Genomic DNA, 27,468 nt, shown 5'->3' with positions numbered 1-27,468 from the left:
TGTGCATAGGACCCACATCTGGGCATACCCGTCCCACTTAGGGCGACACACTGACATATGGAAACCGTGATGGATGAAACGCTTGAAATAATCTCAGCCACTGATTCTTCTTCATATTATTTCCATTCTCTCCACTGTAAGCTGTTGCTTGGTCTTGTGTGAAGAGCTCTGTCACCCTCTGCATATAGTCCACGCTATAAACAACAAATAAAATAAAAATACGTATCATTGCATCTGAAGAAGGAAACACGTGCTTAGTTTACTGTTCATAAAATGGAAAAACGGATGCAACAAAGGGGAGGGAAACGGTTGTTAAATCTTATGAAAATATGAGTAAGGTTGTGAATTCTTCTATAGGTTGAAAAACTAGTGTAGGATCCCTATATCTATCCATATCGATCATGGAATCCTGACTATCCTCTGATGGAACATCGCTGATGTCCAGCACAATTTATAGTTCAGTAATCTCCCTGATTTCTTTAGTCACTTTTAAATGATCACATCGCATAAAATTTGGAAGCTGAGGAAGCCAGTCTGAGAGAACTAGTATATTATCAAATCCCAATATTCAAACTGTAAGGAGGACACACAATAGGTTGATTAATGACTGCAGCTCTAAAGTGGGCTGACTGGCTCTTGGAAGCAGCTGGGCCAATCTTTACGCACCACTTGTTTGCTTGTACTAAGAAACAAGTTGGGGTCTACAAAGTAGGCTATATTTTGAGTAGCTGTACGGGCCCCACAACCTAGGTTTTATTAGGCTGCATTGAAATAAGCTACAAGGGTTCTCAACTATGTAATGAATGAATTACCTGACAGACTAATTGTAAGGTTCCTGAGGTGTGAGCCGGGAACAGCAATTTAAAAAAAATTGTAATTTGTGTGTTGCTACTTTTAAAAGTATTCCCTAAGAACTTCCTACCTTTTGCTTACGTGTGCGCTCACTGCGTTGAAGCTGGGGCTATAGCAGCCGATTAAACGCTGCAATAGATAACTATCACCGCCATCTTGGGTGAGTCAGAGGGCGAGCAGACTAATTGCTCGGCCCTCCCACCCTGACCACTATAAAAAGCCCATTTACTCGGCAGCCTCCTTACCTGACAGACTAATTGTAAGGTTCCTGAGGCGTGAGCCGGGAACAGCTATTTTTAGCGGTTTTTAAAAAATTGTAATTTGTGTGTTGCTACTTTTAAAAGTATTCCCTGAGCACTTCCTACCTTTGCTTACGCGTGCGCTCACCGCGTTGAAGCTGGGGCTATAGCAGCCGATTTAACGCTGCAATAGATAACGATCACCGCTATCTTGGGTGAGTCAGAGGGCGAGCAGACTAATTGCTCGGCCCTCCCACCCTGACCACTATAAAATGGTACCCCCTCCCTGGAAGCGCAGCGGGCGCGCCGCCTGCTCGCCAAAGGCAAGCCTGTCTGCGCCCGTCCGAGCCTGTCCCGAGCCTAGGGCCACCCCCCCTGGTCCACAGACATCTCGTCTTTCACACTCCGGTATCTACTTCGATGCTGGCTATTTGAAATCACTTAACATCAATAACACCCATTGCGCCTCAACAAATTTCATACTCTCAATTATGCCCCATATACCTGTCCCCATTGTGCATTTCATATTATGGACCCCCCCCCACTTAACAGCTCCAGCTATTCCACCTCACAACAAATCTCCCAACACCATCAAACTAGCCCTTCTAAATGTTGGATCACTTCCGAAACACAGGTATGAGATTGCACACTTTATTGAAAGCTGGAACTTGGACATCCTGCTACTCACCGAAACCTGGGGAGGCCAGGCATCCAACCCTGATTTCACCTCAGCCACTCCGGAGTGTTTCTCTACCATTAGACTCGGCAGATCGCTTAAAAAAGGGGGCGGGATAGCGATTATATATCGCAACACTTTTCGTCTACGCGCAGAACCCTTAAAAATTAATACTTGTGAGGCCCTGAATTTCACTTTTGTTACTCCTTACTCCAGTTCCTTTAGAGGCATTCTGCTCTATCGCCCCCCAGGTCTTCGCTCTACTTTTTTATCCTCCCTGAGTCACCTTTTAGAGCCAATACCTGGAGAAAATACCTTTACCATCTTAGGTGATTTTAATTTTCACCTAGAGATGAAGGAGGACCCTGACACTCACTCCCTCCTCAGTGAAATGAACGTAGCAGGCCTCACCCAATTTGTCCACTCCTCCACGCACTCAGCAGAACACACGTTAGATGGAATTTTTTCCAATCTGAACTCTTTGACTATAGAGAATATAATACCACTTACATGGACAGATCATTCCGCTGTCTGCTTCAATATTCTCCCTATTACCCCATCCTTCATGAAACCTTGTAAACCTAACACTTTTAAATCATGGAAAAATATCAATATTCCCGAATTTAGTAATAAGTTAGGCCCCTTGAAAGAAATTGACACCTCTGATCCAGAAAACACGGCCATTCACTATACCACATGCATTAAGATTGCAACCGACACTTCTGTTCCCATAAAAAAAATCTCTGCCAATAGACTGTCAAACTCTGCCCCTTGGTTTACTGAGGCCCTTAGATTAGAAAAACAAAGCTGCAGACGACAAGAACGCAAGTGGCGAAATAACTATGACCCCCATGAAAAAAGTTGTTACAAAGCGAAGTTAAAGAACTACAAACTATCGATCATCACTCAGGAAAGCATTTTTTTAACAATCAAATTGAATCAGCCCAAGATTCAATTAAACAACTTTTTCAGGTCGTCTCCCACTTTCCGGCCACAACAAATCCTCTACCACAGAAGCGTCTCAACCTATGTGCAATGCACTTTCTACTTACTTCCAAGAAAAGGTCTGTGACATTTATTCCAATTTTGATAAACTCACTAATGATACACAGCAGGCTCACGCCATACCTAAATCCACACCCTCCAATTCTCCCAAATTTTCTTTCAATCACATTTCGCCTGAGCTAGTTCACAAACTTATGATGACCAGTAACTCTGGCTCACCCAATGATCCCTGTCCACCTTTAGTTTTTAAAATGGTCCCAGAGACTATCTCAACTGTTCTTGCAGATATTTTTAATGCCATGATTACATCATGCACCTACCCTACCATATGGAAAAAGACAGTAATTAAGCCACTGCTCAAAAAACCCACCTTAGATCCCTCCAAAGTCACTAGTTACAGACCCATAGCATGTATTCCCTACCCATCTAAGACCATTGAAAAAATTATGAACATTCAACTATCTGAATACATAGATGTTAACAACTGCTTAGATGCTTCCCAATTCGGATTCAGGAAGGGACACGGCACGGAAACGGCATTAATAAAAGCTTCAGATGAGATAAGAATGATCCTAGAATGATCCTCGATAAAGGAGGTGCCGCGGTGCTCATACTGCTTGATCTTTCCGCGGCTTTCGACACGGTCGATCACTCCATTCTTATCGACCGTGTCAGAAAAGCCGGAATCTCACCAAATGCCGTCTCACTTCTTGCATCCTTCTTGACAGACCAAGAGCAATTGGTTTCCATGGGCGCATTCTCCTCTGACTCCTTTTCATTACCTTGTGGAGTCCCCCAGGGATCCTCACTGAGTCCAACACTTTTTAACATCTATGCGGAACACGATGAGGATTTGCTAGCTGGAGCCCGCTGTGGAACCGATCGGTGTCAGTGGTTTGCCTTCTGGACACCAGGACCAGGATCGCTGCAGACGCCTGAGGCATAACGGACCTGCCCGCCTGTGATTGCTGCCGAGCCCCCGGTGTCACACTGGGAGCTGTGCACATCGCCCCGACAGCTGAGATCAGGAGCGGACCAGGACCAGGATCGCTGCAGGCGTCTTAAGCCCAACGGAGCCCCCACTGTGGAACGGTCAGGGAAGGCGCCCCACGGTAGTGGAGACAGAGGAGATCGGGGGCACTAACGGAGAACAGCTCTGGCCAGCCCTCCCCAAGTCGGAGGATACTCTCCCTCTGCCCGGAGTTTCTTTTGCACGTAGAGTGCTGCGAGCTGAGCCCTGCGCCTCGCAGCGACGCCGGAGGAGACGGACAGCACAGGTGGCAGGCGGAATCAACCCTGCACTTATAATCTTTTTTGCTGTTCTGCAGATCGGGGGCACTAACGGAGAACAGCTCTGGCCAGCCCTCCCCAAGTCTGAGGATAGTCACCCGCTCCCCGGAGTTTCCTTTGCACATAGAGCTACTCTTCCCCCCCCCCCCCCCCCGCCCCCCCCTCCCGACCGCCCTGCAGCAGAGGAGTCCTGGCGGTCTGTAGGGCTGAGAGGGGCTTGGGCCGTTGGATGTTGCACCGGGAGCCCTACAGTCCTCGCGGAGGTCACGGGAGGCTGTGGACGCCCCACCCGCCACGCAGGGGTAACATAATCGCGCACAGCGGTCCCGTGAGAGCTAAGCACCGCTTAGACGAGGAATTGAGAAAAGTTATGTGCTTGTACATTATCAAAACCCCATCGTTTAAAATGGCGGGAGCCCAAAATTCAAAAACTAAAGCAATAAATCACCTTCTGTGGCCACGAGGCTCCTCAAGATAAGGCTCCCTCGAGCATGAAAGTGAAACTGCCCTCCCGGATCACAGAAGAACAGCAATAAACAGAGGACTAATGTTTCTTCCCCCTCTATGTAGCGGCCATTTTGACCAGTCTATTTCTCTCGGGCCACCATCTTGGACTAGTCAATTTCACTGAACTACTAACTAATTCACTATATATAAACTGACACTAAGACCTCACCACTTTAGACTAAGCTCAACTACTGTACTCTGACACACACTTATCTGTGTCTTGTAACCGACTGTTGGCAGGTGTATTCTGATGTTTATTTCTATATTTTTATATTTTACCTATAGATCTATATTTTATAAGAACTATTCCTCCAATTGTACTCTGCACTACTCTACACAATTCTGCAATCTGCACCCATTTCTCACTCTTATCTCCTGTAATTCACCGACTGCTACCCCATATAGTGTAGGTTGATATTTTTATCAAATCTACTCCTCCAAGTATACTCTGCACTACTTTGCACAATGCTGCAACTTACACCCACTTATCACTTTTCTCTCATGTAATTTACGGACTGCTAATCTCATAAGTGCCTGCCTATTTTTGCAGTCTTCTACCTCAACTTGTATCTTGTACTTTGCTACTTACAATCAGCTTGTGTATTTAAACACTCGTGTGACTAAGTGCCTGCATTTAGTGCAACATTATACCTCTATCTGTATTGTGTACATTTTCGTTTTTGTATATGTGCACATTTCTCACTTTTCTTCACTGTCAATGTACCGAGCGCTACCTCAAATTGTCCTGGCGAACAACTAGTATTAATATTGCTCGATATGCACCGTTTGACACCATTTATATTTTTATATATTTTTTTTTATATGTACCGAGCGCTACCTCAAACTGTTCTGGCGAATAGCTAGTATTAATATTGCTCGATATGCACCGTTTGACACCATTTATATTTTTATATTCTTGTATATTTCGTTACATTGTGTAAGCTACGTTACATTAGTGTACACTGTGTAAGCTACACCCATTCACACTGTTTATCTTTGGTTGGCACAGATTGCTACCTCTTTATCTTGATTATTTTGACTATCTTGTTACTCAATAGTGGCATTCGTGTACCACGTAATTTACTGTCGACATAGTGCTTTACTCAGATTGTTACCCCTATATGTGGGCTATTTTTGTTACTCACTAAGGACACTTGTGTACCATGTAACCTACTGTCTGCACTGTTCTTTGCGCATGTGTCACACTATCAGCTACCCTCCCACACCCACTTTTACCGCCACACTCACCTACACATATACCGCCATCCCAGCTTGGAGCCCATCGGCAAGCACACATATAAAATCAACTACCCATCCGCACTCACCAAAAAAGCCGCTAAACGCTTTAAACACAACTTCCTGAGGTCTCACCCTGAAATCCCCTTTGTTGACACCTACTTCTCACCAGTCAATGGATCCCTTAACATCGATATCATCTTCCACACCTCACGCAGAGCTCAATGGAGAGAAACGTTCCTCTCCCTACTCACTGTCTCCACCACCAGGAAATCCGCTCACTGCTTAACTCTCTCCATCACACCTTCTCAACTCTTCCTAGGCAGAACCACTATTACTATCTACAATAACGGGATTGTCCTAATTCAATCCACAGACAGGAACCTGGAACTACTAGACAACCTGTTCCCCACTTTCAAAGAGAACCTCTCCAACCATTGGACCTCCACTCACATCCCCTCCAGTATTATCACCCCAGACCTCACAGCCCCCAGCGATAACTCTTATTACTTAGCTCAGCACCAGAACGACATGCACCTCACCTCCTCCCCCAACACACCAGTCACTCACCCACCTGCTGCAACCACCCCACACTCCGCAATCACAGACATAAATAACCTCCCATCACACACCAGCCGACCCCACACTCCCACCCCGGTGACCCCCTCTCATAATACTCCCACCCATCCTCTCCCCCTGACACCATAGACTCCATAGACCCCGCCCCCACCCCTCTAACCTATTTCAGCACCAGATCGACACACATAGCGACAAATCCCACACCCTGCCCCCCCCCTCTCTCAGCCCCCACTTCCACACGCTAACTAATCATGCAGAGCACACCTCATCTACTATCTTAACTCCCCCGCCCCACGACAGGACCATCTCCAACCTCAACTCCCCCCCCCACTCTCAGCCCTCACTTCCCGTCAGACTCCCCTTTCACCACCATCAGACACTCCACTTCCACCCCGCTCTCTCCGCCTGCCATGAATCCCCGCCTCCACGCCTCCAACCTCCTCCATACTTCATCCACTCCCATCGACCCCGTACCCTCTCTCCCTAACACCAACCCGCACGACGACAACACGGAGCCCTGCATGAACACTAACCCTCCCCCTCACCCGCACGCTAAGTCCCAGGTCATCCACCCAACCATGACTTCCACCCTCAGCACTAATACTCATCCCACGCTAGACAAGATTATGTCCTTCCTCCTACAACTCAAAGAAGAAATTCACACCATCAAGGAAGACATGCACACCATCAAAGAGTTGCTCACCACACCCGCTAGATTCGCCTCACCGCACCACCACCCCCCTCTCGACCTGCTACCCTCCCGTCCCGAAGACGCTCCTAAGCCACGTCCCTCACACCGGACCGCGATCCATGCCCACAATCGCAACAAGCACAACCGCCGCACTCACTGGACCGCGATCCCCGCCCACAATCGCAACAACCGCCCCCTTCGTACATGCAACCCTCTCTCGGACCTCGACACCCTCTCCCTCCTCCGCTCCTACGACCAAGCTCCCCTAAACCTCACAACTGCCTCGCACTTCCCCATCCCCACAATACACTCAAATCCCCGTAGATCCTCCACTCTCAACAACAGAACATCTGTCCCGAATAACCTTAGAAAAGCCCCCCTCTCTCTAGTACCCTCATCCTCTCCAGACACACCCCGTCTCAAATGCACTCTCCTAAACTGCAGATCGGCCTCTAAACACTCCTCCGCCATCGCTGATCTCATCCTAAGATTGGACCTTGACCTTATCATCCTGACTGAAACCTGGTTAACCGAATCCTCTACACCTATAATGGACATTCTGGTTCCCCCTAACTACCACATCATTAGGCTTGACAGGTCTGGCAAGATAGGTTTGGAATCGCATGCATATACAGGAACAGCCTTTCTGTTCTGACAGTTTCCGTGCCGCCCCTACCCTCCCCAACTTCCTACGAATACATCTGCCTCGATATCATCAGTGATGGCAAACCAATATGCTCTCTCCATGGCATTTACCACCCTCCCAGAGACCACCTCATCTTCGCCCAACAAATGATGGACCTGATTTCAACCAACGCAGGACGACAGCTCACCCAAATATACCTGGGTGACTTCAACCTCCATTGGAACGATCTTAACGATGCGGTGGTAAATAGTCTTAAAAGCTTCCTCAGCGCACTGGACCTCACACAATTATGTAACAGCCCGACCCACGAGAAAGGCTCTATCCTCGACCTTATCATCGCCAAAGAGGGCGCTACTCAACTTGAGACTATTCAACCCTGTGACTGGTCAGACCATCATATTGTTACATTCCACATCAATGAAAAAGTCAAACACAATACGGTTCAACCCACCAGAACTAAAGTCTGGAAAAGAGACCCGAAAAAACTCAACCCATCATCCTTACCCCCGAACAGTCGCGACCTCCTACTCCCCCCTACTGGCGTTACAGATGTCCAATCCCTGACTGACCACTATCTTAGCGCCGTGACCTCAATAATTAATGAGGCTGCTCCCATGCAGCTAAAAAGAGTCTCCGCTAAAATCTCCAACCCATGGTACGACGGGAGTCTCAATGAAGATAGACGAGCCATGAGATTGGCAGAGCGCACCTGGAGGACAGCTCCCTCTGCACTACACCTGAAAATCCTGAAGTAAAAGAGAAACGCCTACTTCAGGAAAATAAAGCGCTCAAAAGCAAACTTCTTCAGCCTCCATCTCGACCAAGCAAAAAATCGCCATAGAAAACTCTTTGAGTTAATCAGAACACAAGCCAAGGAACAACCCCAACCTCTCAGTACCTTGCACGAAGCACCCTCCTGTGAAGACTTCGCCACTTTCTTTACCCAAAAAACTGACAACATAAAGAATGATCTCCGCGCTGACGCAAGACTCCACAACACACTCGACTGCATAACACCCACCGAACCTAAAAACAATGCAACATGGTCAACCTTTGAGACCTACTCCGAAGAAGAAATAGGCAAACTGCTCAACACCTTGAAACCTTCCAATCACCTCACGGATCCCCTCCCTGCTAACGCTGTCAAAGATTTCATCCCACTGCTCCTTCCTCTCTGGACTAAAATCATCAACAGCTCGCTCCAAGAAGGAACCATCCCTGACTCCCTCAAAGTTGGACAAGTCACACCTTTGCTAAAGAAACCTACTGCCGACCCTTCCGACCTAAACAACTACCGTCCCATTACCAATATTCCCACTCTCGCCAAATTATTGGAAAAATGCGTTCAACTACAACTGACTAAACATATCGACCTGTTTGATCTCCTCAACCCGCATCAATCAGGCTTCCGGGCAGGACACAGCACTGAAACTGCTATGACTCACATAATTGACGACGCCCTTCAAATCCTAGATCAAGGTGATACCTGCCTTCTCATCCTGCTTGATCTCTCTTCGGCATTCGACACTGTCAAACATGAGAAGTTACTCGATCTTCTGAGCACAAGAATGGGTCTTTCTGGGACTGTTCTCAAGTGGTTCACCTCCTTTTTACACAACAGGTCGCAGAAATTCAAGAGTAACAACCTGATGTCCTCTCCAATACCTGTGTCGTTAGGCGTCCCCCAAGGATCTTCCCTATCACCAACCCTGTTCAACCTAGTTATGGAACCTCTCACCACCTTGCTTCAAGCATCCAATGTACTTTTTCACATGTACGCAGATGACACCCAACTATATCTCAAATTACAATCCCCCAACGACATTTTACTACTGAACTCTATGATTAGAAGCACCCAATCCTGGCTTGCTGATAATCATCTCAAACTCAATGCTCTGAAAACAGAATTCCTGCTGATCGCACCTCCCGCGAAGATCCCCATCACGCAAACCTGGCTTAAACAGTTAACGGCACTCAATGCCGAACCCATCATAGTGGACTCAGCGAAATCTTTAGGCATAACCCTCGACTCCAACCTTAACATGCAGCAGCATATCAGCAAGGCCACTAAGGGAGCGAACTTCCAAATCAATACACTGAGGAAACTTAAACCCTTCCTACTAGCCAAAGACTTCCAAACTGCAGTACAAGCTTTAGTAATCCCGCGAATTGAATACGGCAGCACCGCCCTCTGCGGTCTCCCGTTAACCAGCACTGCACCCCTAAGAGCCTCTCTAAACGCTGCAGCCAGACTCATCGCTGGATCAAAAAAACACTTGCACATCACACCTGATCCGAAAACGCTGGACTGGCTGCCATTTGAAGCCAGAATACATTTGAAAATCGCCTGCATGACACACAAGGCTCTACATCTGAGCTCTCCCGGATACCTCACTCAGAAGCTGTCAATCTCTGGCGGCTCTAGAAACACTAGAGGCACAGACAATCTTCTGCTAAAACCTCGAAGATTCCGGAAGGTAAAAACCTATAAACGCTCTTTCTCAGGAATGGCACCCAGGATTTGGAACTCACTCCCTCCTGAAACCAGGCTCATCTCCTCCTTCACACTTTTTAAGAAAGAAGTAAAAGCTATTTTTATGGCCAAATACACTTGACCTATTAGCTTGGATTTGGAAAGACCCTACTCTGACCTGTATTACTTTGTTTGAACTCTATGACTATGTATTTCACCTTGAGCCATTTTGAGTTGGAGTAACACCGCGTCTATGTATTTCACCTGAATTATTGTCGATACTAACTATCTACGCACACATTTAACTCGCAGTTCGAACTATATGAATATGTATCTTACCTGTATTATTGATGCTACTGACTATCTATGCACACATTTAACTGTTATACTTGTATTATTGATGTGCTGTACTACTTATGTGTAACCCCACTATCTTGCTGGCATTCCCAGCCGTGTAAAGCGCTCTGATATCTGCAAAGATCCTGTTCGCGCTATATAAAACTTTCAAAATAAATAAATAAAAATAAATAAATATGTGGCGAACTTGGCGAGGGTCATTAAAGCTCATCATCTAGCAGTAACATCGTACGCAGACGACACGCAGCTTGTCCTGGCCATTAACAACGGAATGGAAGTTGCCACCAACTTCCAAAAAGGAATGCTTGCCATATGTAATTGGATGAACTCAAACTGTCTGAAGCTTAACTCAGATAAAACCTAGGTGATGGTGTTTGGGAAACTCATTCCTACATGGTCTTCTACCTGGTGGCCCCAAGACCTTGGCCCTCCAACTAACCCTGGCACCAAGGTTAGAAACCTAGGCGTAGTCTTTGACAATAAACTCTCATACACTCATCAAGCCAGTTCAATAGTTTCTGCCTCTTTTTTCACACTCAAAATGATTAAAAAACTTCAACCTTACCTTCCCTCAAACACCATAATCACCTTGATCTCAACATTACTAATGTCCCGAGTTGACTACTGCAACGCCCTCATGCTTAATGCTCAAGAACAAGTAGTCAATAAACTCCAGCTGGTCCAAAACGCAGCTGCAAGACTTGTCACAGGCACACCCAAGTTCAAACCCATCTCCAACATCATCCGCAAACTCCATTGGCTACCGGTCAGACAACTAATTAAATTTAAAGCCCTGTGTATAGCTTTTAAAAGCATTCATGAAAAAGCGCCATCCTTTCTTAAAGATGCCCTTTGCCCTTACCGACCATCACGCACTCTCAGATCTGCTGATGCTAACCTTCTGAAGGTAGTAAAAACCAAGAAGGCTACTTGAGGAGATAGATCCTTTGCAGTAGCCACAGCTAAATTATGGAACACCTTGCCTTGTCACCTCAAGAACATTCCTACACTAACCTCATTCAGGAAGCAGCTAAAGACTTGGCTATTTAATCACTAGACTCCATCAATGTTCTTAGATCTGAACCTTCAGTTCTTTCTGTCAAGCGCCAAGACACCCTTGGGTAATCGTGCGCTCAATAAATTGTATAAATAAATAAATAAAATGAATAACCGCACACGTTTTCATTGAGTCTATTAAAAATGTAGTGGATTAAGTACAAAATATGAAGTTGACATAATTTAATGTGCAAGGTACATAACTGAATCTCATGTCACTACATATTTAGTTACCCACCTGGGAGTAGACCTACTGTACTTGTTTTAGTTGTTTAATCTGAATAAGCTCAATGGAAAAGAAAGAGTTAGACAGGTGATGGGCTTCTCTGGCCACTGATCGTAATTATTGTTAACCAGGTCCTCATTACTCTGATTTAGTTTTGTAACACACGTGGATAAATATATTAATACTTGCTAAGAATAACTGGAATAGAGGTTTCTAATGCTGATTCCTAGTTTCTGTACAGTGTTATGTAGTCTTGCATTTTATGTAAACAGGTTTTTCAGCAATTCCTGTTGGTTGTATGATAGTCATTCGTGAGAGTACTATTGAGCAGACGACTCTGAAGTTGGCTTTTGCTGAATTACTCTGATGTCCCAGTAATTCAGGAACTTAGGTGAAAAGAAATGAAGCGGAGTCAGTTACAAAGAGAGAGGGTGGGAAGATGGTGACCCTGACAAAATAGGGGAATAGCTGTGACAACAAAGGGGTAGAGGCCAAGAGCCACAATATAGACTCTTGTAACCTGGGTGGAACCTTCTGTGCAGTTAGTGCTTAAAGAAACTATTTTTGCTCAGTTACCTGGGGCCTCTATTGGACTGTGGATTTCAGTGAACCAAACTTATTTCCTCATCAATGAGAGCTACGCATCAGCGGAGAACCTCGAGCCAAATGGTGAGCCACCAAGATTCACAACAGTGTGTGGCCCTGAGGGGCTAAAGTCAAGCCTAGGAGAGCCTGGAGTAACACAAAGAGAATGTCCGGTGTAACTAAAAGAGGCTGGTTCTAGGAGTCTGATGAGGCGACCAGCAAAGACCATAGTACCCTGAGCAGCTCACTCAAGGAAATGAAACACAGCAATCATGACTGGAAAACAAACACCAATTAATTTTATTGATTAGTTGTAATTACTATTCCACTAGTGTTAGGCCCTAATATGTAATAGAAGGATGTTTTGTAATTTCATTTTCCGTTCAAGGCCTATGATGGTTCTTATATAAAGAGGTCATATATAGAGCTCAGGAGACAAGAAATAATATTTTTTATATAGAGTTGAACCATGGAAAGGGCAGTGCCTGTAGATCTGCAGTTGTGTGGTTAAATTTTAATAAACAAAAGGAAGCTACACCAAAACTTCGCACACGGACATTTGTTTTTTTGTTCGTTTTTTAAACAGTTTTATTATTTCCTACAGACAAACAACCTCTACAGCCAATTAAAAGCATCAAAAATAAGCATACTCGATTGGTAGTTTCTAATAGGCTCCGAATCAAGAATGAAACCCATTTAGCGATGCTCACATATTGATCAACACAGACCTCCCAGAATCGACTCATAGACGATGCATTCCTGTCTTGTCACCATCCCCATTCAGCACTTTGTCATCCGTTCTCCTTTTAGTCTTGAGGATCTCTTCAGCCACAAGCCAATACCCTGCATCCTGTTTCCCAAACTCAGGAGAGGTGGGAGTTCAAACCTTTGTAGCTATGCATCATTATTCACTTCCTTGGCCGCGGGGCCATGGATTGTAAGCAAGTGTTCCTTTTTTAGGTCTTGCCTCTCAATGCGCATGCGCATTCAGCGAGACTATAGGGACTTAAATAAGCTTTACCTAGACTGGCGATTTGATGCTGTGCCCGTGCGCTTTTAGGTCAATGCGCAAGCGCATTGACCTAAAATGCGCGTGCACATCATCAAATCGCTATCTGTTCCCCAGCAGCACTCCTTCCACACCTTTTGAAGTGAAGCTTAGCTTCACTTCAAAGGCCCCTGCTGCTTCACACCCTCATCGCCGCTCTCCCCGCTCGGCCCCCTCCCCTGCCCGCCGTGTCACATTTCTCCTCCCCTTCGCTGCCTTACCTCCGTCTTGTTTTATTTTTTTTACCCGGTCCGCCCCCTCCTCTGCCCGCCGTGTCGCATTTCTCCTCCCCCTCCCCTTCTCTGTCTTCCCTCCGTCTTGTTTCATGTGGATTTGCCTCTAAGTCTGGACGTTATGTGTTTGAGATGTGTAGGTAGTAACACCCTCTGTTATTACAATTGGTGCAGAGCTCAGACACGGCTGGCCCTGCCTCGTAACGTGCTGCGTTTGTCCAGTGTGATTGTTTCTTATTGACACCGTCTGTGTTGCCAGGCATTGCTAGAGGCGCTCTGTGAAGACGGAGGTTTCTTAGGAGACGAGTCCCCGTCAGGGCAGGCAGGAGCCTGGATGTTATATTCAGTGCTTGCTTTTAAATCCAGAGGGGGCGAGAATGGGCGCGAGAGAGCAAATACTCAGTGCATTTATAGCAAAGACTTAGTGCATTTAAGTGATTTATATCTAGACTAATCTGTTCTCTTTGGTTTCTTTCTGCGCCTGCACGTAATGATCAGCAGAGTTACAATAATTCATCTTTCTGCTCTTTTCTGAAAAACATTTTGGTTGGAGCTTCGCAGTATTATGTTGTAATTGTTAAAAATTCACGGCTTAACTAATGTGCTTACTTTATCTCGGGCTGAAACACTTAAAGTTTGTCTCAGCCTTTCTAATGAGCTCCCTGCCAGAAACCTGGCCGGCAGCCAAGCTTTAACTTCTAGTCGATGGTTTCTGTACCCGTTTCACTTTCACGAACTGTACATGCCTTTGTGCATGTTGCTTGTCTCTTATACATGCTATAGTATATTCCCTTACAGATCGGGTATTAAGTTTTTTTTTTTTTTTTAATTGAACATTGTTTTCAGAAATGGAAAGATGCGTCCAGTAGTCCTTCGCATACAAAGTTGTTATCTTGAGCAGTGATAAAAACAGGATTGCTGTAATTTAAGTACTGCGCATTTCTCCCATTACCGGCCGCTGGCGCTCTGAAGTAACAATTTAATAAAACTATCAAATAACATTCTTCACAAAACTGCCACATTTACAAGCATTGTCAAAGCCATTAGTTCTGGCGATAAGATCCCAACTTCGATGTGTTCTAGGCTTGGTTGCACCCCATGTTATTTTATACTCTGGAACTGTACCATCCTTGCACGAGACGACCTTACCTCCATCGCCCGGCCGCCACCACCACCGCTCCCCTTGATCTTCTTTCTCCCCTTCCTGCCTCATCCAACATGGCGGCAAAGGGCACTACTGGAAGTTAAAGATACAGGCACTTCCTGCCCACCCTAGACGGCACCTAGTTAGAGGTTAAGCCATATTAGATTGAACTTTGTTTTTACTAAATAAAACAATATTTACATACTTTTCTCAACAGTTAGTAGTTCTGCAATGCCTAAAGTAAGTAGTTCTGTGAATCTAATTAAATTCCTATTTATGTTCAAAATGTACATTTAAAAAATATTTATAAAAAGAAACACCAATTTAATTGTCACTATAGGATAATAAATACGTGGAATGTAGTACAATTCGAACAAGGCCTTCATAGGTGAATTAAACAATATATCACTATTTTTAAATGAGTTACCTGCAGTTCTGGTGTATGTTTTTGGGTAAACCTTTGTAATCGACAAAGCGACAAGAAATACGTCGGCCAACTAGAACCAACCGCACATCCTGCTTGAATTTGCAGTTGTCCTTCTTCCTTTTCCATGGTTCTCTTTGTAAAGTGAATTGGGCAGTGGTTGTTGCTTTAATGCAGTAAAGGATCTGTGTCGCGAGCCGTGGTAAGAGCGGCTTTGGATCAGTAGATATTTTCTACTAGAAGGGGGAGCGTTTCAGTGAAAGAAACAGACGGTGTACCAGTACATATTTGAGGATTAACCCGAGCGGTAGACACTCCCAGAGGTGACACCAGGTTCTCTGGTTGTGTTGAAGGCTCTGGGGAAGTAATCAACAACCACAACCATGTTTATTTTGAATGTATTGCATTACACGGACTTCAGACTCACCTGCACTTGTGATGGCTTACTTCATCCCATAGTTGTAACGTGTGTGCTTGTTTTTTATTATGCATCAAGCTCCTAAACCAAACGTGCCTTCCTGTTATTTCATGGTGCTGGAGTCGATAACATGGTTCTCACTCTCTACTCCTCTGTCCCACTCCCTGCTCTCCTCTCTCTCTCTCTCTCTCTCTCTCTCTCTCTCTCTCTCTCTCTCCACTCCCTCTCTCTCCCTCTCTCTCTCCACTCCCTCTCTCTCCCTCTCTCTCTCCACTCCCTCTCCTCTACCTCCTTCCCTCTCTTCCTCCCTCTCTCTCCCTCCCCTCACTCTCTCCCTCTCCCTCTCCTCTCCGTCTACCTGTCTCTCACCCTCTCCTTCTCACTCTCTCCTTCTCACTCTCCTCTCTCCCCCTCTCTCTCCTCTCTCCCTCTCTTTACCTTCCCCCGGCTCTCCTTTTTCTCCCCATCTCCCCCTCTGCTTGCTCTCCTCTCTCTCCCTCCCTCCCCTCTCTCTCCCCTCTGTCCTTCGCTCTCGTCCTCCCTCTCTCTTCTTACCCTCCCTCTCTCCCTCTACCCTCTCTCCCTTTTCCTCTCTCCCTTTGCCTCACTTCCCTCTACCCTCTCTCCCTTTCCCTCTCTTCGGTCTCCGCCTCTCTCCCCGTCTCCGCCTCTCTCCCAGTCTCCCTCTCTCTCTCCTCTCTCCCCCTCTCTCTCTGCTCTCTCCCCCTCTCTCTCTGCTCTCTCCCCCTCTCTCTCTGCTCTCTCCCCCTCTCTCTCTCCTCTCTCTCTCCTCTCTCCCTCTCTTTACCCTCTCCCTCTCCCTGCTCTCCTTTTTCTCCCTCTCCCCATCTCCCACTCAGCACCACCACAGCATAACTCTGCACCACCACAGCATCACTGGTTCAAATATGTTCTTTCAATGTTTCAAGCTGTTTTCAAGCTTTATTACGATGTTAATATTCCACTTCTGTTCTTGGATTTTCGTCACAATAAAAAACACTGAACATAATCTTCACAAAAGTTATTTAGAAAAGTTTTAGCTATTGACATTACTAATTAAATAAATCATTTAAGTATTAATTATTAAAAAAATTAAAAGCCATTGTTATTTGTAATATCAATACATCTAAGTCACGTAAATACAAAACATGTTGCATTACAAATGCTATAGGTGTCACGTTTGCAAAAGTTATGACTATTGGCATTGTAAATGACAAAGCTAGTAACTTAGCTATTTTAAAAAAACAACACATAAATAAAAAAAATAGTCATTTAGAAGACCAATAGCTCTAACTTTCCTAATGCGAGACCTATTGCATTTCCAATGCTTGTTGTTATCTAGGGTGATGAAATAAAAGAACCACTGAAACGCTGAACCAACACATTTTTCTATGTATGGAATGGACTCTGCAACAAGGAAATTGCAAAGTTTTTAAAGAGATGTTTAAAAAAAATTGTATAGGACGGTAAAAGCATGTTAGTAGTTGTTTATACAAAAGTGAATGTTGATAATTAGTTTGGTTTTAGGGACCAGATATCGAACTAGACAAATCATTTGATTGTAATTTTTAATAAATGTTAACAAAATAATTATCCTGTATTTTTATGTGTATTTTATGAAATCAATATATTTCAATATATTATAACTGTCAGATACTTATCATTTGTTTGTGAGGACTTGGTTCAGTGGATACTACTTATGGTTATCATTAAAAGACGGTACAGAAGGGAACTTTTGTTGTCTCAAACCCTATTCAATAAATCACTCTTTGCAGATGCTCTACTTCTGACTCTTCCCCACGTACTCTGGACTCCAGCCTCGCCCCTCCCTTCAGTTCTTTTCATCCCCTCCCAAGCCCCGCACTATCTCTGCACTTCAATCCTCTCTCAACTCTGAGTACAATGTGCTTAGCCACTCTTCTCATCCTCTTCCGCTCAGAATGTGAAGAGACAGCTAGCTCCAAGCTTGATCATGACACCCTCAGCCTCAACTCATAAATTGGTCACCCCCTCCATGTAGCATCTCCTTACCAGCTACTTTCCCTTCCGTAATGGACTCTCCACAAACACTGGTTGAATCACAACCTCTGTCCCTGCTTTGGCTCCCTAAATAGGAAGCTCTAGCAGTCACTTTCCAGACTTCTTCCCTATCTCGGTGAACACCCACCGCTCTCAAAATCTTTTTCATGTATGAAAAACTAAGCTCTCTTCTATCAGAAGAAAAATCGTTCTCATCCTCTTGTCTACTCCTCAATAGTACTGCGACGGCTCTTTAAGGCAGTTTCACCTCTCACCTACATTCTCTGTCATTCTCCTATTCTGTTATCAAACACGGCATAATCCCTCGAGGTCTGCTCAAAATCTCTTCAAGTGCTATCTGACGCTGAACTAAGAGATCTGATTCTTTGTCCTAAAACTTTCTACACTCAATTGAACTTTCGTAAACTCTGTCCCACATCCCAGTCATCAAAAGAAAGAGATGCTCTACAAATTGACCCACTTAGAAATAACACTTAATTTAACATCCTCGTGCAGATTCTGATTGCTTTTACCCAATTACTATAATTGATTATTCTTCCATTCAGTTGATATCTGCTCAATCATAGACCAGCAGTCAAACAACAAATTGAAACTGCAGAAACTGTCCAGATTTATAACCTTCAATTTTCCTCATCTAATCAAACATTTTCGACCCTTTTAATTCTGCACTTTTTTACTTTTACATTTCTTACTTGTTTTAAAAAATATATCTTGGGATCTTTGCACGACAACTGTTATTAACCTGGGTTCCCCGACTAGTTAGAACATTTAAATATTAGCAGATTAATAATGTATTTATACATTAATAACTAAAGAACGGTTTTCAATTGAAAATATAAAAATGCTCTGTTAATGTAAATTAACTTGATTCATGGGAGCAGCTCAAGTACAGCAAACATAATCTTGTATGGACAATTGGTGGCCTCAACTGAAACACTGGTTGGTGCTGACAAAAAAGAGCCTGAATTAGGAGTAAAAATAGACCATGATGTACTAGACTCTTGAGTCTAGAATATTGTTTTGTCTTTTAGAAATTAAATCAAGTTTTGAATATCTCCAAACCTCCCATTAAAATTTAGATATTGATATATTGTTGCTTTACAAAGTTACATATTTCATCATTTTGGTATTCATGTGATATATTCTTGTTTCTGTATTTTGTGTATGGTTTTGAGTTTAGTTTCAAATAGTAGAAATTGCTTAGGTCGGGCTCCCATGCCTCCTGTAGTGATTCAGGGGGCGTCTACAGAAGTCAAACCTTTTAAGAACCGCTGTCCTAAAACATTTTTGGGATACTTGAGGAAGGTAGAGACCACACAAATCAACTATCATTACACATTTGAATATTATGTTTAAGTCTCTAATGGCACACATTACTAGAAGGATGAAAGATTGAGTTACCAGTAAACATTTTGGTGTCCTCAGATTGCTAACGTACGACCTTAACCCACGCAGCCAATTTACCAATCTATATATGCTGACTAAATGTACAAGTTGAAAGTTACAGTGGCTACTGCGGGGACTTGTTTAGAACATGCTGGTCCCAGGTTACAGTGCTAGTCCTTGTTCTGGATGCATCCACTTCAGAAATCTGTGTTTGACCACTTGGTCACAGGTTTGAAGGCTGAAGCTCACTCTGCCTTGTATTCTTCTGAGGTTGATGAGATCAGTATGACTGAGTCAGAGAGCGAACATTTGTTGTTCAATGCCAAGATGCCCCCCATGGTGAACATGGGCTCTGTAAATACATATGTCAGTTTATGCTGTTACAATAGTCAGGTGGTTAATGCACTTACAGCAGAGACCTTGAAGTAGTTGACGCGTTGCATCTTTATATCATCAAAAAACAGTTAATGTGCCTGCTACAGAGCACAAGCATATCTGATCGTAGTAAGTTAGGTCAATGGTTTCATGTTTCTGTTGAGGAGGTCCTGGTATAACTTTTATATATTATGTTATATGCTAACTGCAAAGTTTTTCACGCCCCCTACAAGGCTACGAGCCTTTGCATCTCAACCTTTCAGTCTTTCAATTTCAGTAAAAGGAGCACCATTCAATAGAGTTGTGCATAACACCTATTAAGGCATTCTAAACCAAGTCCGAAAGTGGAGTGCAATATTGTTGACCATTTCTGAACCTCGCACCTGCCCCAAAATAACATGAATTGGGAGAGGCACGCAGTATTTGGACTTTCTTTGTCTTATTTTACCAAATCTCATTCCTGGGAGATGAAGTGTGATGGCTCTTAATGCCACTCTGCATTACCGTCTGGGTGTTGTATGATGCCAGCATCTGAGTGTCCTCTCACTGTCTCAATAGAGAACAAGCACCCCTCTTGCCTCGCCTCCTTCGTCACGGGGAGGGGCTGGCAGGGTTAAGGCACAAGCCTACAATGCTATATGTACTCAGTATGTCACCTGCCCCTGAAATAAGTAAGGGAAAAAAGTATCCTTGGTTTGGACAGACAAAAGCAAGAGCTTCCCTCCCTCAAGGTCAGAATTGTCAGTTAGCCAACTCAACCCAATGAGGATGCACTGTCTCCCTCCAAAGGAATACCCGCATCCCTATGATGCCACAAAAAGTCAGCCTGGTGGCAGTTGTTAATTAGTTCCAATTAAAGTTGTAGAGATGGCTGCAAAGTACTTTTTTTTTTTTTTTTTAATTTTTTATTGAACCTTTATTAGTCATGCAATCAAGTACAGGTACGGGCCTACAACCTTCTCGGCCGGCCGCGAAACAGGGTAAAAATATAGCAATCAATACGGAGAGTCAGATCAGTTCAAAAGCCGGAACGATATGTATATCAGGAGACAACACGTGGGCATACGGTCAGGTCCAAAGTCAGGATTACAGAGGTTCATTTTTTAAGATAGAGAACTAAAGAAGTGCCATACAATCACACGTGGTCCTACAACACGGCGCGCAAATCAGGATATCCACAATTAATATAAATACAGACGAAGTAGTGGGGTTAAGGCACACAAATCAGGAGAGACGTTGGCACAAATCCGGTGGAGAGCAAACCCCAACCCCACCCCTCAAAGCAATACACGTTACAGGAACCACGAATGAAGACGACACTATAAAAAGGACAAAAAGACTAAAGGGCCATGGAAACAAAGAACAGACAAACCCCGCCCACCTACCCCAACCCTGCACACCCGCGGAAGGCCAAGGCCTATCCCCCCAGCCGCGTGCCTTTTGCCCTAATGGAACCCGAAATTTAGAAAAGGAAAAGAGAAAAGACAAGAAGCATAGATGGAGGAGGGCCCTCAAAGTCGCCGCCCGGCCTCGCCCATCACCCCTGCACGTGGGGAAAGTCCAAAAGCAAAATGGAGTATCACGGAGAACGTCAAGTACCAAGTACATCAATAATACAGTCCCAATGTAAACACACCCAAAGCACCGTCCGTTAACGTGAGGGCCACCGAAACCTAAAATGCATCACCCCTGGCCTCGTCTAGCAACGGAACCACCCAATAATCCCTTGTCAATTGATGTACAGTACTTTTTGGAGGATCTGGAGGATCCGAGCGAATCAGGCCCGAGTAATACCAAAAAAGGGTCAGCAGCTCGAGTCCATCCAGACGTGTGCAGCTGAAGTCCACGGGCGGCAATACCAAGGCCGCGGGTGTCACAAAGTCCAAGCACAGTAATACCATCCATGAAGAGGAAATCTCACTGTCCGGCAAATGCCGCGGTGTTGTTGGGGCGGCCCGAAAAGAAGAACAGCAGCGCGTCCTGAAGCTCAAGTTAGGCATGTGCCCCGAAGAGGCACTCACGTGTACTTCCTCCCTGGACAGGGCGGAAGAAGCAACCAGGTCTCTCGGCAGTTCCCAAAACCCAGGCGGGTCCAGAGGCCTCCCCAAAGAAGTAGACATGGGGACAGCGGCACTCCATTGAAATCGGACTACGTCCTTACAGGGCGGTGAAACAGCAATGGCGGCCATTCTTTGATCCAGGTCACAGGCATTGCAAATCAGGGACTCTCGTAGATCAGTTCGGGCGGCCAACACATCTTTGGGTGTGGGCTCCATTGTGCGCCGCCAGCATCCCATCTCCGTGCCTACGGCAGCCGTCCGATCGGGACATGGTCCGTGGTGGGGGGTGTCAGCCGCCATCTTTGTCAATTTGCCCCGTCCCTCTGCACCTCACTGTAGGGACCGGCCCCAGCACGGGGCGCCGCTAAATGTACGCCCTGAACACAAAGTTATGAGGCGGGTTCCCCAGGGAGAGTCACCAAAAGGCTAAACAAAAGACCCTACCACTCCCTGGGGGCTGCCCGCCTGTCTCGGGGGCGATCCTTGGTTATGTCCGGGCGCGGAGTCCGAAGAGGGGGGCCAGGAGCCACACACCCCCCTCGACTCCAGTATGCCTCTCAGGCCCTCAGGGCTCTTCGACAAGGGACCGGGCTGATGCTGCCTTCAGCGGCACTCCAAGACAACGGCACCCTCCGACCGACACCTCACCACCAGAGGCGGCCGCTGTTGTTGCAGTCGCGGCCGGCTGCCCGTTGCAATCGACACCCCGGCTTCGTCACCGCACGGGCCGCTGAGCAATGGATGGGGAATTCTCCGGATTCACAGCACGCAGGAGTCTCAGGAGCAGGTGGTAAGTGAACGCTCTCCTTCTAACATCCAAATACACCTTTGTAGTTCAGAACGAACAGCAGGATGGGCGTGCAGGGAGAGAGGGCTCACGGTGCCGAGCGGCTATGCGGCCATTTCGGATGCAGGCTTGGCTCCTCCCCTGCAAAGTACTTTTTGAGCGCCCACTAAGCATGAGTGCCCGCATGCAGGGAGGGGCAAGTGAGTCCATTAAAATATGTTGTTTATTAACAGCTGTGGTGGTGTGGCTCAAGGGGGCTGGCAAGGCCCCCTTGGCTACCAACATTGGGATGCCACTGGTCCTCCACACACTGTTCCTGTCAGTTGGATCTTGGAGTTATCTTTCCCGTTTGGGGCTTGCTCCTCTACTTTCTTGGCATTTCAGATTCCTGAAGTTCAGTTTAATAACAACGGACAGGGGTTTCCAGCAACCAAAGTTTGGTTTTATCCCTTAATGAGGACAGCCTTCATGGAATGTTGTGTCGCTGGAACTCATCTCACCCCCCTCCCACGCCCCACCCCAAAATGGTGTGAGATGTCTCCTCAAAGGTCAGACAACAATGCTAGTTACTGGAATGATGTGGCCCCTATTTATCCTGCTTAGGAGGTATAGATTGCAAGCTTGTCAGCCACAGTGCACTTATTTTCAAAAGTACACAATTCTCCAAGAAAATACAACTTGATTTTTGCCCTTGTCTTAGTAGGCTTTTTACAGCTGTACTCATGGGTCCGAGCAGGGCAGAGCTGGTCCTGTTCAGGATGTGTACACAAGTTGGCTGGTGCGGCCAGAGAGCCTCCTGGCTCTCACCTGCTTAAAAGAGAGACTGGTAAAGATTGTCAGGGTAGTGCCAGAAGTATGGCTCCAACAGACTTTGTGGACAAAAAGGCTTGTATCCTTGAGTGTAATTCACCGTCCTCACCACCAGTCACCTCATAGCCTGATATGAGAAGGCTGTTGCCATCTCCATCGTGGTTGGGAGTGCACTTAGAATATACTCTGAAGTGAAGCAGGTTTCAGAGAGCAATGTCAGCATGAAATGTTCTTTAAGGTTAATCAGAGGCTGTAATCACAGCCCTCTCTGTCATCAAGGAGGAGATGGGTTTCAGTGTAAAAACTGCAAGTGATTAGTAAATTGGTGCAGCCACCAAACATGTGGCCGCTTGATAGATGTCATTTTGAGTATCCACAGCTGCCCAGCGGTTCTTTGCAAGGCTTCTTTCTATCTTGCAGCCGGTCTATGGCAGCTGTAATATGCAGGCTACCATTTCCTTCAGCTTTGAGATCCTCACCTTACATATGTGATAGCGAGACGCGAATTACCCCAGATATGTAGAATGGATTGACTGCGGTGTCCACATGCCAGATGATGTTCTATATGTACAAGTAATCATTCTGTCAATGTCTTGGCATGCAGCAAGTGTTATTTATATTTTTAGTTTTCCAGCTTAGGGTCTAAATTTTTGATTAAAAAAAACTGTGCTATTGAACTTAAAGCCTTCACAAAGTGGTTGTCGAAACGGAATTGGCGGCAATACTTTTTTTGTTGTTGTTCGTTTTATGCAAGCATGTTGCTGAACCACAAATATACACAGTTCTACTAGTGGCTAGGTTTGATTGCTTTGCGTCTGTATTGCTTTATATCTATTCCACTTTTAAAAACATTGGCGGGTCTCCTGTCCCTTCAGCTAGTACTATTGATAAATTGCCCGCTACATATTTCTTCTGATTTTAATTAAAAGTTTCTCCTTAACTAACATAGTTAAATGTTTTATAACACAAACATTATAATACCTGCTTGTAGAGGGAGATTCTTTCATAGCATCAGAGTGCCTGCCCAGACGACGGAGCTAGGTAATGCTCTGAATACTGATTTAGGGCGGTATATTGCACCACTTTATTTAAACAGATGCTCTCCTCTGACTACCTGTAAACTACAGGACCGAACCCACAACACCTTCCCTTATGGCAGAGGTCTTCAAACTTTTGTAGGTTGAGCCCCACCATCTCAATTTTTTTAGATGTTGGGCCCCCCCACGACCTGACAGAAATTTCTGGAATCGACCACCACGTGCATATCACGGGTCACATCCGACAAATAATGTTGCTAAATCTGTTTGCAGCTCTGCGGCTTGCGCGTTAGTTCTGTTACAATGTAATTGTAGTATTCAAGTTAGACACACTTCCAGGCCGGGCTGACACACGTAGCCAGTGACCCCCCATGCACGCATTTACCCTGCACACACTTTCCTTGTGGTGACTTCCTAGCTGGTATTCACCATGCACGCACTCACCCTGCACACACTCTCCCTGCAGTGGCTTGTGGCTAGGGTACCTAGATGGTGACCCCGTCTGCACACACTTTTCTTGCAGGGACTTCCTAAATGGGTGTGGTGACTTCCTAGCTGGTGACCCCCATACACGCACTCCCCCTGCACACACTTTGTTGCAGTGACTTTCTGCAAGAAGCCTCTCTATGCACAATCTCACTGACACACTCCAGCTGATACGTCTGCACAATGGTTCCCGGTGCACATATTTCTCTGAAGACATGCGCCTTGCACGCACTTTCCATGAGGGGGTGTCACAGCGCTATATGTACCACTAGCGCGTTTTCAGGGCCCCCGGTGACGTATCACGCACTGCTGGCAGGCAGTTGTTCTCAGACACTACTTGCACTCACTGTCCACTCACAATCACGCTGCACACACCTTCACCGAGCAGCCCCTCATCGCTGCACACAGTCCGCCACCAGACAGTCATTACAATACTGGTTCACCCTCTCTTTGCTTCCCCACCACCTGCACCGATGCAACCTTCTTCACACGGTGATTCCATACACTCGCTATCACCCATGCACACATCCACTCACCCCACAGCGACTTGTTGCAGTGTGCGCCCTATTCACACCTCAGCCACACGTGTGCACACACAGTCCCGGTAGACAGGGACTTCCCCCCCCCATGCAAACTCACTCCTTTCAAGATCTCACTGTGACGGCTCACTACCAGATGCGTACCTCTGATCACTCCCCAAGTTACATCTTCAAACAGTTGCACGCTGCCCGGCCTCCCTCCGTGGGGCATCCAATCTCACACTCAAAGTGCCCCCGTTTACACACTTATCACACTCCTTTTGTTGTTAGCCACTGCCATGGCACTCCTCACTCTGGGTGTGCCCCCAGCTTCACTCTCATCAATGCCCTAGATGAAGTCTGCAGCGATCCCCTCTCGTGCACAGCTCCCAGACACACGTCAGTGCCCTTCTCACACCAGCAATGTCCTCTCTCCACCCTTGCAGCGCATCCCTTACCCCCTGCATCCTCCGTCCCCGAACCCCTTAGTACCCTTCTCACCCCTAAATACTGCTTGTCTACTACAGTGCCCTTTCGCTCCCTCTTCAGCACATCAGTTACCCCCACCAGGGCCTCTCTCGCTATAGCAGTGCAGCTTTCACACCACCTGAAGTTCTTTCTCACCTCCAGCAGAGCCCCTCTCACCCTTTAGAAGTGCCACTCTCATCCCCAGCAGCACCCCTCACAGTGTCCTTTCACTCCCCGAAGCGCCCCTCACACCCTTCCAGCGTCCCTCACACCCTCGCAGCGCCCATCAGACCATCGCAGCGCCCATCACACTCACGCAGCGCCGCTCTCACACCAGCTACAGTTCTCTCACCCCTCGCAGCGCACTCTCACCCTTAGCAGCACCCCTCTCAAGCTTCAAAGCCATCGCTGATGCATATTTATCTTATGCAACTAACAACCATTGACAAAGACAATTGTCCTGGCTTGTAGTAGATGTAATGTTACATGTATATGGATGGAAGGATGAAGCAGCAAAATACCAGTGGGGCGACACACTATACCGGGCATGGATTTTCAGTTAGGGGTTTTAAGTCACACCCTTCATTACATCGACCATGCCCCTCTGGGAGCCCCCAAAAGTTTTTTCATTCTACTTAAAGCCCTTCCTCCGGTATGGTGACTTCCTGCTGAACAGGGAGAACAAGTTCACTCAGGCCATCATAACTGCCAACTTGAACAACCTGCATCGGCAAAAGGCAATAGGTTTCGACTATATGAAATCTATAGGGTTTGGCAATTTTCTTTTTTTTACATATTGCATAGCAGTTGAGCTTCTGTGAAACCTGGCTTAATATAAAAAAAAGTGCTATGATGCGTGCACCATTGACTGTGTCATAGTGTTTTTTTTATCATAAGCTATGTTGTGCAGCAGCTCTAGTGCTGTGTAATATGTAAAACAATTGAAAGCCATAGATTTTGTAAAGGTGTAACCTGCTGGCTTTGCCAGTGCTTGTTACCAGAGGAGACTTCCTGCCTCCCACTGCAGCTGAAGCATTTCAGCTCCAGCAATTAACCCCCTCCTGGGACGGTGAACTCTTAGCAATTAGCAGACAAAAGCACGGCACAGCGCGCCCAGTGATTTCCCCTCCCTCCCCCTTCCACACCCTCTGTCACCGGAGTTCGTTAATGAAAAGAAATTCCCATTTGAAATGGGTAAATACTTGCCACGTGGAGATCAGTGTTAAGGACAACAAAAGTAAGATGTTAGGGTCGAGTGCGCGCCCCCCCTGGGATTGTGTCGCGCCCCCCTGGGGGGGCGGCCCCACAGTTTGAAGAACTCTGCCTTATGGAATCTACTCCTATTCTACATTCTATCGACTCAAGCACATACATCACTAAACTACTGGGATCTGTATATTTTATGAATGGATTAGTAGGGTATTTTGTATTGTTTAAAGTGAGTCATTCCTAAATATTCGGTTACTTCACTTTTTTCAAAATCTTAATACTTATTTATTAAACTTTTCCTGGAGTGGCATTTTGTTTTTTAATCTGGTCTCCTAGTATTGGGTTGACTATCGTCTTTTTTTTGTGGCAGCCCAAAAGTAATTGATGGTAAGAAAGTGGATCATCTGAAACAATCTTCTCTTATAAAAAAAAAAAAAACAATGTGTATGAATACAGGAAGGGATGCAGCCACTTGTGTTTTTTGTAAATTGTTTAATGTTCAACTTGCTTGCTGTCTTCCCCAATATTTCACATAATTCCTATGAAGATTCTTATGCTAGCATCTATTAAAGTCTTCATTTCACTTTGTTCAAAGGATTGTGTTGGT

The 27,468-nt window shown here is 45.7% G+C and overlaps 1 protein-coding gene across 2 annotated transcripts in view; it reads left to right on the top strand.

Annotated features, from left to right (window-relative positions):
* CZIB (CXXC motif containing zinc binding protein) overlaps positions 1-27,468 on the top strand; it is a 75,610-nt gene that overhangs the window by 4,563 nt on the left and 43,579 nt on the right. The gene's annotated exons all lie outside the window — the stretch shown is intronic.

The sequence above is a fragment of the Lissotriton vulgaris genome, chromosome 1_1 (genome assembly GCF_964263255.1).
Source record: "Lissotriton vulgaris chromosome 1_1, aLisVul1.2, whole genome shotgun sequence".
Taxonomy (NCBI): Eukaryota; Metazoa; Chordata; class Amphibia; order Caudata; family Salamandridae; genus Lissotriton; species Lissotriton vulgaris.
The sequence above is the reverse complement of the archived record's forward strand: the minus strand, read 5'-3'. Positions and strand labels throughout refer to the sequence as shown.